Source organism: Sinohyriopsis cumingii, chromosome 4 (assembly GCF_028554795.1).
Source record: "Sinohyriopsis cumingii isolate HCF-2022 chromosome 4, ASM2855479v2, whole genome shotgun sequence".
NCBI lineage: Eukaryota > Metazoa > Mollusca > Bivalvia > Unionida > Unionidae > Sinohyriopsis > Sinohyriopsis cumingii.
This window is the reverse complement of record NC_142964.1, coordinates 114,508,965-114,531,973: the sequence shown is the minus strand read 5'-3', so window position 1 is coordinate 114,531,973 and position 23,009 is coordinate 114,508,965.

The following is a 23,009-nucleotide window of genomic DNA, read 5'->3' as shown; positions in this document are numbered from 1 at the left end:
TTCTTACAAAGTAATAAACATGTGCTTTCAAACTAAAATTTAGTAGCCACGTGTATTTTAAGGCCTGTTTTAATTACTACAACAGCTCCAATTTTAACTTATTTATAAAGCAACATTATAACATTATGAAACCAGTACTGCTTTGTTAACAGTGAATTAATGGGAACATCAGCAAGCGTGATCAGAAATGTACATTTCTTTCACTAGTACTGTATAATGAGCTAGCAATACAAATTAAAATAGGTTTAGAACTAATAACTGGTGATTCTTAAAAATTAGTGCTGTTCAGGACTAAAGAATTATGTTTGTGCACTGACAGACTTATGTCTAAATCTGCAATTTGTAGAGTTACCTAGGATTCGTCACTGAATCTGAAAGATAATAACACTTTCAATCAGGAATTAGCAATAAGGAAAAACTGATTTTGTACAGAATTGCTCTTTAATTTACTAAAGTTACTAAACATATGTACAATAATACACACATGTGGTTCCCAACCTAGAACCACATTTTGAAGGATTTTATTACAGTTTTGCTTAACTAATTATTCATTGGTTTTTCTCCCATTTAGCAGCATCATGTCAAAGAGGTATAACTGAGGATTAAGTTTAACAAGAAAATTTTCTTTATTGAAATAGATGATTTTTCTTACCGTTCAGGTTCTAATTTTGACAAAACTTTTGAAAACAGCCTGCCGACCAATGCTACTACCTGCACAAACCTTCTGAGTTTGAAGGATTAGGGTTGGGGAAAAAAAATTGTTTTAATCACCTGCTCTGGACGTTTGGAAACTTGATGTAGCAGCCTGGCCATGGAATCAGCTCCACCTAAATTCTGAAGTTTTAACCCCCACAGAGTCAATAGGAATAAAGTTAATTTTTGTGTACATTCTATGACGACAGACCATTTTGATCTTTAAATATATAAAGTTTCATTAACACCATAACAATTATGTACGTTATACTTCTCTTTGTGAAACAATAGATTCTACACTTCAACTGACTCATTTAAACATATGCATTGATAATATTGTCCTCTCATTCCTTTCTTCATTTCACATCGATGAAAGAGTATAGAAAATTTAAATATGGCTTTCATAACACTAATGTATTTATAGAAAAAACAATACATCACGTTTTCCTGTATAGGATACAGATTATATATGATATACCGTTTATGAAATATTTTAACACTATCCATCTTAATATAAAAAGAACACATTGTAACACAAAAAAACAACACAAGACAATGATAAACGGCACCAATAAGACATAATGTATTTATAACCATCAAAATGGTAATACTTTTTTGTTTATTCCGTACTGATGTGAGAACGACGGTGTTTTATAAAATCTTTATCTCGACAAGAAAAACGCTTGCCACAAAGCGAAAATTGCAATATTCCAATTTTAATTCTTTTCGCTGAATATGACAATATAAATTAAACAAGATTATCTTTCTGCTTTCTGAAAATTGTGACGTTCCCTCTTATTGTTCTTTAATAAATTAGTTCCGTTTACCGATTAGCCTTAAAAGAAAAGAATATCATGAACGCTAAATAACGCAACCCAAAATATACCTCTCAGAATGAATGAAGCGAGTACATTTTCTGACCTTTGTTTTCGTTTTTGAATGTATATGGAAAAAATATGACTGTGTTCATGTGGCCGAGAATGCCCGAGATTATAACGGTATTCTCATCCATACGAACAGAATCACGTTATTTCTCAGTCATCAGCCAACAATCTATTAATCGCTGTGTCATGTTGTTGGCATAAGAGAAGTGAAACAAAAAATATTATTTCAACGTTTTTTCGAACATGTTACGTTTTGTTCATCTCATGAATGAACCTGAGCGCAACTGAATAATGCAGTCTATAATACTGCAATGCAGAACGAGTGGACTTGGGTGATTCTCGGTCATCTTGAGCGAAACAAAGTTCAATAGAATATCATACAGCCGAAGAAACGCAACTAATTACATACTGGACAAAAATAACCGAATGCATCAATTAAAAGAAAAATAAAATTTTAAAAATAAAATGATAAGCCTGAAAGTATCGTCAAAGGTGTTACTTGTGCTTCTCATTCAATGTTGCTATCACAGAGGCGTATCAATTTGGAAGTTTAGTGTAGGTCATGATTATTACAAACGCACTGTGATCTATCAGTCCAGGATTATACATATCAAAAGGGACATAAATTCATTTGGAGTCGATTCTATTTTATTATTTTCCAAGTACAGGATAAAATAATGCTAATCTGAGCTGATGAAATGTGCATTGATTGCGTGAAAGAGAAGATTTTTACTCGTGCATTGTAGTAAAGGTGAAGCTGTCTCTTTCTTCATCATAATAACATTAGTGATCACAAGCATTCCATTGTTGCAATATTTGTATTTAAAACATTATATAAATATTGTTATCTTTGCAAATTAAGTTTTTGGATGTATTTCAAATTTGTTTAATTTAATAATGATCATAGATGTTATCGTTGAATGAGAGCTATGTCTATTGTATGTGAAGAGCAATACCAAGCATCGTCTTTCTAACACTATTGATTCTTTAGCACTGGTATCTAGTAGAACGAGCTACTATCATGCTTGGCTTCTGGTGGACGTAACATATATTACGTTGTCACTATTCGCCCTGTTTATTTATTCGTCGTCAGAAGAAAACCATCGGATGCGTGAACATATTTACCATAATGGAAGCGGTTAATACTTGTATTGAAATATTACCTAATTTGTTTTAGGCGTGAAACACAACATAGTACTATTAACAGTAGTTAGGCTAACATGTGTATGTATAAAATGTCTCTGGCATACTAACTTAAGAAAATTCCCCATCAATATGAAATCATAGAAACATCCGGTGAAATGTTTGCTGCAAAGGTCACATATAAGAATAGGCTAGTTAGTTTTTCTCAAGGAACGGATGGTGGATGGTATCCAACCCCCAATACATTATTTTCATTTACAGTAAAAAGAGAAACATATATAGCAGTTATCTAACTGACATTATTTGTCTTATCATTCCAAAGCGACATGAATATCTTTACTACAAATTTTAAAAGGAACGACTGCTTTTGGATTCATTCAATGCAGATATGTTCCGGTATATGTGTGTGTGTATATATATATATATATATATATATATATATATATATATATATATATATATATATATATATAACGGAATAAATTGAATACTTTAACCTTACAGTGAATTATATAAATTGTGCAATAAAAATATATTCACCTAAAAGATAAGCATGCAAATTTGCTTATTTTCCAAGAAATTTTGTATAATTTACCTACTAAACTTTGAACACACCCGCGGTGAAACATGTCTTTAAAATTAACTTATACTAGTCTACGAGTAGCTGACACTTCTGTGTACACTCTATCCTTTTCGTGTTTGACGATTAACATATCGTGACGAGCATAAGAAACATAAATATCACAGTATATGCATAACAATTTAATTTTATAGACAATGAGCATGGCCTATCGTCAGCAGTAGTAGCGGTCATATGAAGTTTATAAGGAAAAAAGAGGGTTGTACTATGGTGTCAAAATGTATAGCGTCACGTAAACGTCTGTGTTAAATATGGGGACTTATACTATGGGGTCAAATTTTAAAGGGTCAATTGAAAATATATAGATTCGATATAAGGTCGATGGGACCTTAATGTTAAAACGGGTTTTGCACATTGGGGCCCAATGAAATTTAACGTAGGGACTGTATATGGTCAAAATGGATAGGGACTGTATATGGTCCGTTGAACATGGTGGGACTGTGTATGGTCAAATGAACATGGGTGGGACTGCCATTTGACAAGGGGAATGGAACAGATTGGGCATATCGATGTACAAGGGGAACTGAACAGGGTGTGACTGTCTAGGGACAATGAGAATTTAACATAGGATATGCACTTAAGAGGACAATGGGAATTTAAAGTTGGAATAACACTTGGGCATGATGGGAAATCATATGTTAAATGTTACCATAGGGTTGACATGGATGGGACCATTGAGACCCAATACGTCACGGCAATGAGAAAAGTGTTAAAAGTGGCTGACCTCAGTTTGAGCTACATAGTAACATTATTAGAAGTAGCTGACCTCAGATTATACACGTGTGTACTCGGTACCGGTTGCATATTAATTATATTCTTGTATCCGAGATTTATATATAAGGCATTACATATACCTGAAATAAAGTTGGCGGGTTCATAAATTTACATAATTGTAAAGATGCTATAAATAGCTATAATCAAGGAGAGAGACCAGTGTCAAAATGGAGGTGACTAAAAGTAACGCTAAAATTACGAAACTGTCCCAGACAAGGAACACTAGGTTACACAGGTTCAGACTAAAGGGACTAGTACGAAAACTACGACATTGTCCCGGACAATACAGGAGTCAGAAAAATTCTGAAAGATTAATATTCCAATCGCTGAGACTAAAAGGAACGCTAAAATTACGAAATTACCCCAGAAATTAAACATATCCGGAAGCATTAGATTACATTGGTTTAGTCTAAAAGTAGTACTAAAATTGCCAAATTACCCCAGACTCTAGAGGAGACTGAGACATATTATATTCAGGTTGCCGTGACTTAAAATATTGACGTGACTTAATATATTGCACTAAAAGTCCGAAAACTTAGCGGACTAAAATGGAAACTAATAACTAGCCAGATTTTATGGTTGTCAGAAATCATATGGACTATCCAGCACATCATCTATACCATCCAACATCCCAGTATCATTCCAAATCCCTTACACACGCTATCACAAGCGTCATGTGTTCGCTTAGAGTGCAAGAGAAAGAGCTGAAACAAACGAAAGCTACTATTCCTCACATAATAAAATATATTCACCCTTACAGCTCATAACATAATATCCATTACATCATATATTCCATCCAATGTCCCTTACACTATCCCTTATACTATCCAATAAACGACATGTTTTCGCTTAGGGCGTAAGAGAAAGAGCTGATATCATAGAAAACATAATCTCACACATCTTGCCTGTCATCTAAAACCCCATTAGGTCATCTATACCATCCATCCTCCACACACTATTCCAAAAACGCCCTCTGTGCTCTTAGAATGTAAGAGAAGGAGATGAAAGCGGACAAAATATACTCTTACAAACGTCATTACCATTCAGCACCCCATAATAATAGTATTCAGTACACCATCTATACCATCCATTTTCCCACACATTATTCATAAAACGTTCTGTGTTCACTTAGAAAGTATAATATACAAAAGCAAACAAAACATACAATCCATCACCCCATACAAATATTATCCATCACATCACATATAGTATCCAGAATCCCAATATCATCCAACAGCCTTAACCAACACATGAACATACACACACACATACACACATACACAAACTATCACAATCCCCCTGTGTTAGCTTAGAGTGTAAAAGAAGGAGATGAAATCTCACAAACCTACTATCCCTCACACCACACACAAATAATACTCATCACATCAACAAGAACATACACCACACTATCCAAAACGCCTTGGTGTTATTATACAATTTAAATCTCACACTAGCAAGTCAGAAATGGAAAAACGCTCGTATCTTTTCATAATCGCAACTTGTAGGAATGTATATTCTATAAACCACAGCCTAGTATCTATTTATAGTCATAATTTGTTCGAAATACCTTTGGAAAAACCTAGCATTTATTTTAGCCATACTTTGTGGTAAACTCCCATGGAAAAACCTAGTATCTAGTAATATCTAACCCCTAGATCCTATATTGTCCCTATAAGTTTCATTTGAGCCTTTAAATCTTGACTCCATAGTACAACCCCCGTATTTAACATCGAAGTCTACGTGACCCTATACATTTTCACGCCATAGTAACCCCCCTTTTCCTTATATAACTCACATGACCATATACTATCCACTACTACTGTCGCCAGAGTACGACCCAGGTTTGATCTTGATTGATTAGTTCTACACATGGTGAAACTTCAGCGTGATTTGTTGATGATTTATATATGGATATCAAAGATGCCAAAGATGAATTAACCAATGATGACAAAGCCGTACTACTTTTTATAACCTGGCAAACTAAGCAACCAGATAAACAACAATGATCCGACAAAGATATAACTCCTTATGTTAGTTTGAATTGACATAACATTATGTACGACGCATACATACGGATGCGCGTAAGATTATTGATCAGCTACACAGCAACAACTATAATGTCAGTAATAAATGTATGATATAAAATAAATGGATGTCAACGATCCACTACGATATTTACAACAAGTTGTTGTGCTATCAAGAATTCTTCCTCAAGGAGTAGTGACCTGTATTGATAAAATTTAGTACGAGAATGCACATCCAGCCTCCACTATTGTGTATGGTATGTATCCGACGAATGAATCCATGGTTGATAGCTTAATGATAATGCATGATGGTGTGATAAACTGCGCAGCTCAAGGTGTAACTGGCATTATACAAACATGGGTCGCAGGCTTAAATTACCTGAAAATCGACCTGAAACCTGACTCAAATGGGAAGTCACGTTCACACGATAGTGCAAAACTCGCGGACCTGCTGAGCTGACGAATCCAATCAAATGCCCGATCGGCGTGAAGATAATAACATGAAACATTGCATCAATCTGGTAAATGCCAACACGGTCGCGTTATTGAGCTTCCTGAACACAATGCTCACGGTTGGTCGGCTGGCTTGACATTGCCAGAAAAAAATCACAATCAGAGTCTATCATGGTGAGATGTTTTCCAAGATATCGGCGATATCGTTGCGCGCGAACTTGTATCGATATGATTGTTACCAGCGATCGATGCCTGTTTTTACCGTGTTGATAAGCTTTTGTTACCCTCAACTCAATGTTATTCCACCGAAGAGTATCAAGAAGGATTACGTCATGCCGCATTAAAATGCATCAGCGTTTTCAACCATATCATCAAAAACTCATTCACAATCATGTCTCTGGAGACACATTCTGTACAGCAAACAAAATACAGATGTAGGGCTACTCCAAAAATTGTCATTCAAAGATCCTGTGTACAATTCACGCATTTCAATCTTTGGAACACCAAATACTACGGCGATGATGTTGTCAGCGTTGATATAGTCACTTGCTATCCAGCCAGTGTTTCTTTGGTGTGGTGATTCAGTTATGAACACATGAACTTACTAATGTGGCTGTGAATAGGCTGCTCTCCTACACTTAATTGAATGGATTTACCGAGATAATGTAATTCAAGTTTGACAATAACGTTCACCGTGTATTTCGGCCATAGTTTGGAAGTCATTTTAATCCTCCATGTGTGAGTTAAGATGGTTCCTTTCACTTATCCAGACAAATACATAGATGGGCTCCAATTGTTATACTGCATTTTATACTGATCAAACACGTTAACAGATTTAGACATTGATGTGGCTATTAATCCACAAATACAAATTTAACTTTCTAAGCCGTTCGTAGATGCAACGCGCATTTAAATCACACGCTAAAGATATTGGACGCAAGATAACCAGTAAATTTGCCGTGGGTGCGTCTAATTATTAATCCAGACGAATATGATTTGCTTATTCAAGCGTGTACGGGAGAGTTTACTTGTGTAACTAGAAAACATGTAAATTCTCCCGAAACTAAGGAACCCCATCAGCTTCCTGGTTTCACCTTCGAGTTTACCAGGTGCGTACAAATATCTCACAAGTGTGTCGTGTCCAAGTATGCGTTCAATCCCCTTAGTCATGTTGAGTAAAGCTATTGCTGATTTTTTAAATTTCCTTCAGAGGGTTACGGCTACATCGCGAGTCACACTAATGATAATATTAATAATAATAATAATAATAATAATAATAATAATAATAGTAATAGTAATAATAATAATAATAATAATAATGAGGACTTTGTATAGCGCCTAATCTTTAGAAGCTCTAAGCGCTTTACAACATTAACAACACCTATCAGATACAAAACATATAATGATATGATTACAAAAACAAACACCATGAAATTAGAAAACATTAATAAAAAAAAAACATGTTGAGAATATTTAAGGTAGGAAACATTATTAGGTCTTTAAGTTTGTTCTTGCAGTCGAAATAAGTCAGGTTTGAGAACACTCTTGAATGTGATCACTGCGTCTTTGTGTCTAAGTTCAGTAGGCAATTTATTCCACGTTGCTGGGCCCTGGTACGCAAAAGAACGCTATCCATATGACTTTGTTTTCATACTGGGAATAATAAGCATACGATTGTCAGAAGAGGAGCGTAGGTATCTTGCTGGTGTGTACACGAGGATGAGGTCGGATAGGTATGTTGGACTTGAGTCCGACAGTGAAATGTAGCACAGAGAACAAATTTTGTGTTTGATTCTGAATCGAATAGATAGCCAGTGAAGGGTACAGACCAGCGGGTATGTGTGCTCTGATCGTGGTACTCTAAGTATGATCCGAGCAGCTGTGTTTTGAACTTTTTGAAGTTTCTGGAGCAGATATTGAGATGAACCAGACAGAATTGAGTTACAATAGTCCAGTCTTGAAAGTATTAATGAACACACAAGTGTTTTAGTGGCATCAACTGATAGATTTTTGCGTCACTATATATTTATCATGAAGTGATTACAATCCTGTTTTCTTTAATACTCTACTTTTTTTCTCATGATGATATCATAGTTAAGTTTTCAACATTACCACTCAACTCTCTCTCACAATAATCATTTTTGAGAACCGATTTTTTTTATTCCTTTACCGTTTTTCTTTTGACTTCGATTATTCAACATTAAACAACACATAGCAGATCTTAATCCAATATACTTCTTAAACGGAATGAAGTTTGTTTCATCTTTGAATTTCCCAGTAACCTTTTTGTTGGTATCATCATAAAACTTATATTTCACTAGGTAATCTGATAAGTCGAATAGTTCTTTGCTCTTCTGTATGTCGCTGTAGATATCATTTGTCTCAACTTGATAAAGTAAGCTATCAGTGTCGGCGAATAATAGTTGTGCTTTTTTGCAAAGGTTCTATTTGATCGTGTTATGATGAAAATCCTTCAACATCCTTGACAAATCAATAACATCAGCACCAACATAGATCGCTTTGTCAAGAGCTAAATTTGTCTTGTTATGTTGTATCGCTACACCATTTTCACCAAATATGTTCATACTAGCAAATGAATCCCTCGACACCAACTTATTTCTTCGTTCGACGTTATTTACTACCTGGATGCTGACTAGTTTTCTAATATTCTTCACTGTCTTACCAAAAGATGTATTATTCATCAGCTTGATGAAATCCTTCTCAAAATTCATCGTAGCCAACCTTCTCTGCTCTGTATCAAAATTGATATATGGTTCCATCCACCATTCTTGTCTGAAATTTATTGCTCGATGAACTTTATTTATGATTAGTACGTGATCAACAGATTGTCTTAATCCAGCATGATGTATCACAGAACGTTCTTTGTTCAGCAAATTCGGTATCAATTTCATTACTTTGCTGTTCCATTCCCAAGTCTAGTTTTTTCATCGCTCTTTTTTGCCCACTCAACATATCATCTGTAACTAGCATTGTTTCTGCACAAAACGAATAATCATTAAGCGATAATGAAGATTGTCAGGATAATCTAAATCAATATGAACAAAATACCCAAAATTATCCTGCACTCCATTTTCTGTTTCTTTTGATGTATTTATTACCACTTATCCAGCTAAATTGTCAATTTGGGAGCAGTTAACTAATCGCATAGCCGTGCAAATTGTCTGTGTATGACTGATGATATATAGTAATGATGAATATGGATCATAATTTGTCAAATATGTTATGTTTGCTCTCTCCATTTTCTTTATGATAACACTCATTCAACTTCAAATTTGTGTTTCAATTAACATAATCATGTCTAGATCAGTGAACAAAACTAACATACAACCACTCATCTTGAGACCTGTATCCCAACTTAGACCACCCTGGATAGGTTTATAATCCTTCAGACCAACCAATCTGAAATTTTCAAATTCATCGGCCAGGAACAAAATATCAGTCGTCAAAAGTCAGTCGTGATACGCACCAAGATTGTTTATTTTTCCAGATCATCTTTGGAAAGTTGCATTCATCTTCTGTTATGTGCTCATTTGAAACTTTTGAGTAAAATCTTTCGTTTGGTGGTGACTCGCTTTCATTAAAACTTAACCAGTTATCAACATATTCATAAGGATAAATTCCTCTCCGTTTAAGTTCACTTGATCTATCAACAAAATAATTTTCAAGATTTGTGAAAACATCACAGGACCTGATTATACTTTCGAGTGATCAGGCCATGAATGGAAATGAGTAAATAAATCTCAATCCGTCAATACTGAATGACATATATCTCTCAAAATTATTTGGTATTGCGGTAATTCTACTTTTACCCAACAGTTTTGTTATCCATCATCACCGAGTGGTTTAACGATAATATGGCTGTCGTAACCTCTGACGTTTTGGAACACTACTAGAATAAAAAGGTAATTAAAATGCAGATTGAACTTATCATGTGCGGCACCACGATACTCTCCGGTAACATGACATTGATCTCTTACTCTGCTTTCACCAAGAGGCTTTCCACAAGTGTGACAGTCGATCGCTGTTTTGAAATTATTTACCTGCTCTTTGGTCAATCATGTCTTCTTAGCTGGTCCACTGTTTTTAATTTCATTCAACTCACTTAGCAAATTTTTAAACAACCACTGCGCTGGATCAACTCCCCTATACAGTTTTGTTATCTAACTTGGTCACCAAAGCAAACTAGTTTAAAAGCGGAAGAACATGGAATGTGACTTTGAATTGTAGTGGTAAATGATTCACTTGGATCATTTAACTGTGCTTCATTATTAAATGTATCATCAGTTTTCTGCTATTATTTGAGAACTCAACAAAAGACGTCTCCTCTTTACGCATGGCGATAGACTGAATATCTCGGCAAAACAAACTTTTGTTATGTTTGTCCAACATCTCTTCTGCTTGATAACGGTGACGACATTTAGAGCAGATTAAGTTTTATGTGTTATGCTTGTTGTACTTTACGCTGACCAATATAGAAAAGGTTTTGATCAGCAAGTAATGATTTTTGTCAAACAACAAATCTTCATTTTTTCATCAGCATGTTTGTTTCTCTATCTGGGGTAAACAACAAACTTTCTTTCTAAATCAACTCTCTCCTCAATACAAAAACGTTGATTTTCAAGTCAGGATTCAACTTCTCAAATTTCGATACGTCTTTCGCACATAATGCAATTTGTAGTCCGTTAATGTTCACTTTATCAAGATTCTATCTGTATTTGCTGACTCTTTCTGGATGATGAGCTGCTTGATGGACACAAATGTGCGAGAACACACTAAAAGAAGCAGTAATCATCATTAGTATCGATGTTAAACATGAATTTGTTTTTTGGATAGACTCTGGTAACTTGATGTAAGATGATCCTCTCAATGGTGCTGTTTTCCCGGCATGAAATAATACCAGGCAGCACTATTTTGCTGATAGGCCTCAACTTTGTATCTCATGATACGGCTGATCACGTACGTTGTTTGTATAAATTGAAATTGATTTTGTACTTAGCCAAAGTGTTCTCTATCTCTCTCTGTCTCCCTCTCTCTCCCTCCCTCTCTCTCTGTCTCTCTTTCTCTCTCTCTCTTAGCCAAAGTGTTCTCTCTCTCTCTCTCTTAGCCAAAGTGATCTCTCTCTCTCTCTCTCTCTCTCTCTCTCTCTCTCTCTCTCTCTCTCTCTCTCATCACCTTGTCAATTCATCGTTGCATTAGCACCAACAATTAATTTTATAACACCAAGTGTTCTTACTTCATTAATCACAATTGCATTTAGGTTTGAGCAACTGCGACAGAAACGTTTACTGAGATGATGTTGTGTAGATTTATATGAGAATTTTGTAATGGTGAAGTATCAGGTGGAAAACAAGTTTGCGTGTCGACGATGATAAGAAGAATAACAAAAATGATAATTTAGCCTTGGGGGACGAGTATAAATTTCATTCTATTTTTGTTAACTATGAAGCAAACGAAGATGGTATATTAAGAAATAGACAAACGAAAAAATCGCTTCATAATATTAGCAATGTAGGTAACTTGCTAGTTAATGTATATGGTGAGGATAAAAACAAAATTATTCTCGCAGTATCATTTATGAAACCTTCAACGGAGCCATTCCAGCTGGTCTCGTCATCGATCACATCAACATTATTAAGACGGATAATATAGTATTTAACCTTTTGGCGGTGACGTCTCAAAAACTAATTTACTTGGAAAAACCGGGAAATATACGAAAACACCGAGACCAGTTCTCTCGATAAATTTAGAGAGAGATGAGAATATTAAATTTAAATCGATTACAGCGGTCAAAGACTTTGGTGTTAACCCAATTCAGTTAAAAGTGTTGCTAAAGATGTAAGAAACCCTGCTCACACAAACACTTTGAGCGAATTAGATTAAGGTTCAGTTATATATTCATTTTTTCAACCTTCTTGCTGATTTACACAAGACGACTGATCAAACAGCTTAAAGATCAGAACAAGCGGAAGCTTGAGATGAAGAACCAGCTTACTTACCTGATCAAGGTGAATTAATCGATGAGGATCACTCTGTTCATCATAAGACGAAGAACAAATTTGATTGTACCTACCACGTCGCAAATTAAACTAAAGAAATTGGATTTAACATTCGACTAGAAAGAATTTTTTTATTCTATAATGCAACTGTTCATGAGCATCATTATACCGAGTCGGCAGAAAGCATATAATTCGACTACTTATTTTCAAAAATCTTCATCATGTTGCATCAACAGGGTATAATAACAAACGAAAGAAAAAATGAGTTACTCGGTCTGTGCAAACCAGTACTATGTAAACCTATGCTATTCGAATACGAGAAGATTTTTCTTGATATAATACAAAAAGGTTAAACCTTTCTTACTGTGATTGTCAAAACTCAGCTGTTAAAAGAGTAGGGATATCCTCTCTTCTTGACTAAACTTTCATTTCCTCTTTTTGCTAATACTCTCTCAATAACGAAAATCTCTTGTGTGTTTTGTAATTCTTCTTCATAAAATGACCATGTTATATCTTCACCGATCATGTCTTTTTGTTTGTAAGTAATATATAAAGTTGGTAATATCTTATCGACACTGTACACCTCTCCTGTCAAATTCTTTTGATTACTGTTTTCAAATATTTATTTACAACGCAATTCTGACTGTCGCGTTTATTAAACTTATTTCGTTTCTATAACATTTGGAGGTCACGTTGATATTGCTTAAACTGATTTTTCTTGGCCAACAAATGATTGTTTGCTGCTTCATTTTGTGTCATCTTAATCGATATATGTTTCGTGTTGTTGTGCTCATCAACAATCTTCTGTAATGTGTCACCATAGTTATTTGTGTTATAAGACGTCATCTCCTTGTAGATCTTTTCTTTTAGTGTTTGATTAAATCTCTCAACAATAACACTTTTTCCATCATTACCCTTTGTGTACTTTTCAATGTTGTACTTATCCAGAAAATCCTCAAATTGTTAATTAAAGAACTTGACATCACTCTCTGTCCAGCACTTCTTCGGCTGTCTCTTAAACGTTTTTGTTATATGATGAAAAACAATCTTTATTGTAGCACCATTTTTATTTTTAAAACTACAGTAAATCCATATCTGCTGAAGACATCAACAGTGTTAAACAAGTATATATTACCGTTATTATAGTCGGCTAATTGTGTCATGTAAATCATATCAGCTGCCCATATATCATGCGCTGTGTTTGCAACGACCGTTCTTCATAGAAATGTCTTGTTTTCGGTTTGTGGAGATCTCTTGGCAGTTAGAGAGGGTCAGTCAGTCCAACGCCAAGTTTGTGTTTTACCCCTATTATACCTTGAACAAGTCTGCAATCAATAGTCTAACAAACGTCTTTGTTTTCATCGCCGACATCTCATCTAATATTACTTTGTCACAATGTTGTTTATTACTAATATTACCACTTTAATATATATCTTATTGCAATCGCTTCACCTTAGTTAGATGATTCTTGTTCTGGTAGTGATTGATCATTGCCATCAAATTGTTCATCAAGTGGATTCCATGGGCCAGTCTATCTATGTTTCGGTTGTGTCCAGTAATACTTTGGCCGTGAGAACTTACCTATCAGATTATGAGCATCAATTTTACCACCAGTTACCTTTTTGACACGCGGACCAAGTCGATATGTTTCGCCGATGAACTCTCTGTGGTCACACTTTTTACAGTAAATAATAATCTTGTTGTCTTCATTAGCCAAATGATAATCATCATCAGAATCACTCATTTATTATCTTATTGTTTTAATTATTTTAACATCATATATCCTCTCCTTCTACAGTTGGCGATGGTTATCTCTCTGTCTCTACAAAACACCTTTCTTTCTTCCACAAACATCACAAGAGCTCTTTATCATTCTTCGATTATTTTGTGTTATTATCTCCTCGGGATTAACATTTTACGGTGTCTTCTTACACCTCTGTCAAGACGTGAGCATGTGAGCTTGTTACATTCTGCTTTTAGATTAAATTTCAACACGATCGTTTTTTATTGATGACACAGGGTCAAACTTAGTAATGAAATCAGTAATATTTTTGGTTTTGCTTATGTGTTTGATAAAATGCACACAGTAATTACCACAAGCTGCTGTTCCATGTGGTTGCAGTGGTTTGAAGAATAATGTATTGTAACTACTACATAATACTTTATTCTATCACAAGGTGGTAATCCAAACGAATAAAACTAGTTGCTGTTGTACCGTGCAACCCAATGTGTGGCAGATACATCATTTTAATTTTGTTTCTTGATTACACAACATGAACCATTTTGTCTTCACTTGGGTAGTTGGTTTTGGCAGTTGGTTTTTGCTAAAGACCAATAAAATCTTTTATCTTGCTCAACTTGTTTTCTAGATCAAAATTAGTTAACGGCGGACTGTGCCCGGTAATGTCAGACCACGTCCTATTCCCAGTAGATTTGGAAGTTGACTATCCGCTATTCCCGCCAATAGTAGTCCAATGAAGTCCCCCTCATCTATTTTTATTTGTCTTTGTCTTGGATGTCGCCGATTTTATTTTATTTTGACTAGTTGGTCTCTTCGTTGGCATTTTTTTAACTGTTTTATTAAACAAAATATATTTCTCTTTATTACTCAAGTTACTTTCTTTGTTGCTCCTGACACTGCTCCAGATGCAGCTGAAAAACCATGTGTACCTAGGTCAAGTAATATTTTTGGAACTGCTGTTTATATTAAAGTTGATAACATTGGACCCTAAAAACCACGTGCTTTACTCATTTCCCTTGCTTGAGCAGTAGATAGATTCAAGATAAAGATGGTAATTTTGATAAAATTTTGTTTATTTCGCGCTAACATCAAAGTTGTTTTTACACCTTTTGTTGTCTTCGGACCAATCATGACTGAAACATTTTCTCTGAGATTAATCTTTTATTCTACAAATTAAATGAAAAATTTTACTTGATAGCTTGACCAATTAAAATCTGGATAGTTGGACCAAGTGCGAATTTTTTATCCAACCAGTAAAATAATGAGCAAGGTACAGGAATAGATAGTTGAGTGTGCAACACAATGTAATTAAAACGTTATTGGGATGACAGAAGATGTTGCACAAATTATGTGATAGCCTTGCTAAACAAATAACTAATTTTCAGCGGAAGTTAAGAAGGTAATCAAGACAACACATGATATTTATAAAGCTGCTGTCAAAATCGTGAGGACTACATAATCGGGTTCACTGCTCAGATTGCGAAAATACTGAAAATATTTCATTGGATGAAAGATGAAGCTGACGATTTTGAGGACAAAAAAAGAACCAATAGTTCTTGGTGATGACGAAGAAGAGGGATGATTGGTGTGATCATTGAAAAAAACAAAGCACTAAATTCAACACCAACATCAATTAAAAAAATGACTGAGACATAAACTAAACATTATTGTGCCATAATCAGTCAACGCAAAAGTACCACAGTAGCAATCAAAAACGGGGTTTCCCCTCAATGTTCGGTGGACGGTTTTGCGAGTAATTTTAGTTCTAGTTCGGTTAACAAATAAAACCTTTCGGGAAGTAAATAAAAAATTATTTTAATTTGATTACATTTGACCACTTTTGGAATGCACTTAAAGCACAGAATATACCAAAAATGATTGAATATTTCTCAAATTATACTTTCACTATGAGGTTGTGTGGGAGAAACCCCCCGTATTGATTACTACTAGTAATACATGTTTCTCTTATAACGAAACTGACGTCATTTCTCCACCCGTGTACCCGCTCACCAACCACAATGTTGCCTTTTATTGCATGTTAAAAAGTTGTTCCCTCCCCTGATGTGTCCACAGATAATCTTATTTCGGTCGTGCCATCAAAACCGGTTTATTTGCCATGCAACAAAAACCCAATGTATTTTTTTTGTCGCTCACGGATCAAGATGGTTATTATCTTGTTTTGCGTGACAAGATACTGATATTGAACTTGAACATACGTGAATGTTACATGTTTATGCTATTTCAAACAGTAACAAAAAAGAGTGAGAACAAGAAGCTTTGTAAAATTTAAAAAATATTTTATTTCAATAGAAAACTAAGCTTAAAATGAGAAAAATGCTTTCCATTTATACGAATCTAATCCAAACATGATCCAAGAATAATTAAAGAATCACAAAAATAGAAATCCTAGTAATAAAATGTCCTAATGAAACTGAGTTCGAATCCCAATGAAATCCAAAATGGAAGGTGATTACTTACGCTGTGGTGAGCATCGTACCTATGTGTCAACAGTTCTTTGCTGAATCACAGATAATGATATTTCACTGTTTAAATTCTGTGTAAATTTCGTTTAATGTCCTTGTCCAAGAATTAATTTAGAGCACAAGTATTTCCAGGGGAAACTAATCTCTTGGAATCCAACTAATTTGAAGATAAAAATAATTAACAAAAAAAAACTGGTCACTACATTTAACACCAGTATTAAAGCAATTGATGACTATTCTTTCTCAAAATATCAATAATAAATCTAGCAACAACGCAAAACAGATGCCCGGATGTGGGTCAATCCACTGAAAAAACATAAGTGATACATGGTATTTGTCACGTACGCAAAGCATGGCTTCGATTTAACTTTATGAATCTTACTCTGAGAAAGAATTTTAAAAAAGGTTGTACACTTCAACTCTCACTGATTTCTAAATCAAAGCCATGAACTAAGTCAGAATTAGATACAAAGTTTCTAGCATTAGTTGTTTACGAAAAACAGTCAGGTCAAACACAACTGAACTGAATTTCTAGACAGTGTCAAATCGAGTAAATAAAGTTACATTACAATTTTAAAAAATTAAAACTAACAAACAAAAAATTAAATCAGGTCAAATATAAATTAAATCAAATATATATAACAGTAAATGTGTAACTTTTACGCAATTGATTATCGGCCTAAGAAATAAATGAATAAGGCCGATTGTGCATCACTATGCAGCTATGCCTGTGTGATTAATAAATTTGCTCTGACCTGTATACTGCATATTTTACAGCAATGTCAGTGACATTATTGTGGGTAAAGTTAAAAGAATGGTCCAGAAAGAGCTGACGACTGCAAGGCCAGTTAACATGAAAGCCATCGATGTGGTCAAGGATAAAGACTTGCCTCGGTTGGTGACCTGATCGATCAGTAATGCCATAAAGGTTTGCCCGGTTAGTACTACCTTGACAACCCGAACCTGGGCTAAGAAGATTGGTCGCTAAAGCTATACTAACGAACAATAAACAATGCAGCACAACAGTGAATTAATGCACTCGTGGATAGAGAACCGTTGATTACTAGTGCCCCTTTGACCTAACCCGAGATCGACAGCATGATGACCAATCTATTTGCTATCATGAAGCCCACTGTGATACTCGACATAGCCAGGGTAAACAAGTACTGATACAACCATATTCGAATTGGACGCAGTTACGGTGCTAGAAGCGATTAGCAGATCCGTGAATTTAGTATCGTCCACGTAAGAGTATACATTGTCACGATTCACACAAGTAAAGAATAATAAAACACCTGATAGACACTACCACCAAAGGTTGCCGCGATGAAAACACAGTTGCATGCACTTAAAAGCAATCGAGGCATTATTGTAAATTAGCGTTTGTTTTCAGTTGCGTGGAGATTTCACACAGTATACTTCTCATGTCAGAACCATGCATTTCTGAATGATAGAGTCAAACAAAATGCATCCTGATAAAGTAATCACCATCGACACACCCTAGTTTGCCACAAAAGATGACCTGGCGGCTCTGATAGATATCAATGTGATCGATCGAAATTGACTTGTCATATTTCAGAATAAATTTGGCCAACCGAAAATCAGTAACATCGTGTGGATCGAACTGATGGCTCTTGCATGTCTTTTGCAAACTCTCATTAAACTTAAAACTTGTGAGACATTCTGAGATTTAGGTGTGTCTCGCTTGGATTTTTGCGATGAAATACTGAGACATGATGGAGTAGATCTAACAAAAGATGAAATGCGAACTCTACATAAAGAACATAATTGTGCCACAAAGCGAAACGCTCGCAGACGAATATCACACGCTGGTGACACAATGACGATCAACATGAATATGAAAAACAGATTTATTTCTAACATGGGCACGTCCGTTGATAAGGACGCTCTTTAAAAATATGTTACGATAGAGCGGTCGGTCTTGGCGTGGATATAAATACATGGTTGCTTAAACGCAGAATTTGAAAAACAAGTTAAAGACTTTTCGGTCACCCACCGTACCGTCAATAGAACATTCGAATATTTCTTTGGAAAATACATCGCGGGCCCTGTCAAAACGGAAGATTTTAGGAAGTCGATGAGTGAAATCCGCAAGGGAATAAAACCATTCAGGATCGACCTCGGGACTCTGAAAAGACGTAGACGAACTGAAAACAAACCAGGCAACGCAGATGAAACACGACCATTTGCCGATATAATCGAATAAACTACGCAAAGAACTCTATGACTTACAACAAAAACTACCCACTGATATATACGCACGTCTTATTCACCTTCACACATGGTTGAGTACATCGAAGAGCAAATAATTTGAATCAAGCATGGCTAGTGTTAAACCTAAAGGCGTTTTCAGATTCGCCCTGGTGGTCACGTATGAAATGCAAAGAAGTACACCATGAATTGCGAGTTTCTTTTTCAACCAATCAGCAGCAGCATATTCCGTGCATTTTGTCCGCTTGCCAATATTATTATTATATCTCAATAGATGTGTGTATAATTTGGATTTTCAACGTAACTTTTTTTTTAAAATTCGTATCACTACGATGTTAGCAGTGTGGCAGTTCACAGTGATGTCTACAACGGGGCATCATGCTGCAGACATGTAGCGGCATGTTCAACCCAGACACATTATCCTGATACCAGGCAGACCAGTCCTAACACTAACCTCATAATGCTGAGCGCCAAGCAAAGCAGCTCCTAGATCCCGCGACATCTCACATCTGCGTCGGACGCTCTAACCGCTCAGGCGAGGGTATATAGTCAATGACAAGGAAACATATATTATCGATAACTAATGTGGAATCGCTGACGCAACCAAACCTGAACTAATTGCGGGGAGCCCCGTGGTCGTAATCACAGGTGCCCGTAGCCATTTATGTCAGTACGGTATCGATTGTCGCTGGTGCCATTCATTGTGACTGGTAAAATATTGTCAACGTGCGGATGCGCAAGCATTTAAAAATCATGACAGCTGCGGAATGCTGTTTGTCATGGATCCCATTACAATGTCATTACTGCAGATAAATTAAGTCTCATCACAACAAAGACAGACGACTCTACAGTGCTCAAAAATCAGATCAAAATAATTGACGCATCGTCGCAGTAAACTATCAAAGTTACGAAAAAACGACAAACAATACGTATCATGCAGACAAGCGCGTGTGTGTGGCGCATATCAGTTACATATCAGTTTTATTGTTTAAGTCGTCAAACACATAATTCTTACCGTCGCAAAAACGTCACTGTGGCATCCCGGTTTGATGTCGATACACAAGTAAGTTGTTTGGTCAGATTATTGAATGCAGTTTCGAGCATTTCAGCCTCAACTGGCTTCTTCAGCGAATGAACTCGTTGACGATGTCATTTGGTTGTGCTGCTGTCATTGGTAATTACGAAGTGTAAATCTGAACCAATAGGGCTACAAACGACATTCCATATGATTCAATGATTATTTCAGACCTGACTATCTTTGACAGAATTATGCGTGCCTGGTTGGCAACTTACTCCGACCGACAATTCAATATGATTTTCAGATTGTGTGCAGCCAAACTGAGCTTAACATTCTCCTCATTTAATAAGGAAAACTATTTTTTACCGCCAGTGTCATTCGAACTGGTTATATCTAGATGAACATTATAGCGCCGAGTTCTAACCAACCTCATACATAAAGCTAACCGCTCTGGCTCAAGGACACAAAATACCTTTCCCTCAATGTGCTAACATAAACGGGGATCTATATTATCGACTGACGCGCTCACCAACAATAATATAGATTTATTTTTACGTTAACGTATTAAGTTGGACTATAGTTGGGGACACCACAGTTTAACAAACATTGCTATCTCTTTGAGATTCAAAAAGGCACAAGGAATCTTGTCTTTGGTAAATATTTGTGTACCCTGCAACACACAAAAAACTAATGAGTTTGCGCACTGGTTTAAAGTACAGTTGTGATCGATAATATGAGGCTCCTATGCGGGGAACATAATTACTGGTCCTTTTTCTTTGCATATGGATACTCTTCTAAATCGCCTGCTTCATCATATACATATTTATATTTTATCCTCTGCTGTTTATTTTTTGCAGCGATATCCAGTTGTATTTTCTATAACCATGATCTCCGACATAATTCTATGTCTCGTAAACCGGTTCTACTGCACGATGCCCATGATCTCGTAATGAATCACATTAAGCACGATAATGATCACGATTATATTCTTGATAATGATCGTTTAATTTACATGTTCTTTGTACGCGTAACCCAGCCGAGATTTCGTAAGAGTCTCGACTATGATTTGTGTGATCTTCCCGTTGCTGTATTTTCTCTCCAATTATTTTACGTACGTCATATATAATATGTAACATTTTTTTTTATTTCTGTAAAAGGTCTCTACCACATTCAAACACACGAACGCATCCGGTTGCCAATACATGAGGGCACCCCTTGCTCACATGAAGGTAACCATTTTTTTCAGAACTGCACTTACGCACGTCCCAAGGGGTTCCGAGTGGCCGAGTGGTCTAAAGCGCTCTCCGTTACGGATCACTGCAATCTCACCTCTGTCTGCGTGGGTTCGAGTCTCGGATTCGGCTAATGTGGGTATGTGAGAAAGCTTGCCAGTAGCTTCTCGTGGGTCGGTGGTTCTTTCCCGGGCTTTCCCGGGTTCTTCCTCCACCATTAATACTGGCCGCCATGTATAACCTATCGTGTGCCGAAAAATGGCGTTAAACCCTACAACAACAATAAAAACCCGTCAAATCCCGCCAAATCACCGGATAAATCTAAAACTACACGTACACATATATTCAAACGACAACACCTATCCAACAGAGAATAGTTGGGTCTCCACGGTTGCTGTTAATTTTGCTTTGCTACAGAACTTTTCTTTCCAAAAATATCACTTAATTTAGTTTTAGTGTCTATCAGGATAGATGAAAAACAATTTTTGGGAGACATTTCGGTGTCTAGCCTTACCAGTTACTTATTCTAAATGCAACCTAATTGATTTGTGATGACATTTATTGTACCAAGTGAAAATATGCATTGCCTGAAATGTCATGACTCAGTCTCGTTCTTTACTGAAGATTGGTGCCTTAAACGTTTATTATATCGTCATTTAAAGGCTCTATTATATAAACGTTCATTCTTTTATAACAAATTTGAAGTGTTATTTCTTGACCTACAGATATTGACCAGAATAATATCTTCGAAAACGACTTCCCCGACCCCAACGGCTGACCGTGATGTAATGAACTAGAATTAAATTTTATAGTTCAGTCATCTATAGACTAGAAAATAATTATTATGTCAATAACTGAGTATCTCACTAGAATTGATATCCATTATTGATATTTTAAAACATCATTGGGACTTTATAGGAAGATAATAAAAAAAAACCGACAGACGGAGTATGTCACTGCATCCACAGTGCCTTTTCAAAGAACGGACAGGCGGATTATATAACTATATTACATTGGTTTTTGTGATAATACTGAGATACTGATCAACAACTATACTCAGCTAATAATAAGTTTTCACCGTATGAGTACACGTATGTTTTCCGGACTTGTGTTGAGAGGAAATAAGACGTATAATGAGCATTGGATATATCAAAGTGTCCATTCGCTTGCCACCAAACGGCAAATCGTCTCATACGCTACCATAATCAGGCATGGTAAGATATAGGTTACAGATTTATCTTAAGTTGGCGAAAGGTTAAATTTATTTGAACTCTGAATTTGTTGACAAAGTTTTCAAATATAACCCAACCATCGTCATTTTTTAATTGTTCGGCATGGCCATTCCTTTCTTACACATTTTTTGTAAAGAAAAACCGATCTTTACATTTTAATATCAGAATTCTACCACTTATATGTCTGGCAAATATCCTTATTAAACACTTGAATTCAGTTTCAAAATGAAAATAAGTCAGCAAAACTTTAACGCAAAATTTGTTAAAGTGCTTATATGTATTCTTACCAATGGTCATTACAGACAGGAAACCCCTATCTCATAGAGTGAAGAGGTTTCGAAGCTGTTTTTCTTCATTTTGATTCGAATGTTATGAAACTGCTAATACAAATTAATTTGTGAGAATTCTTACACAAATGCATATTTAGCATTTCTGAAACATCT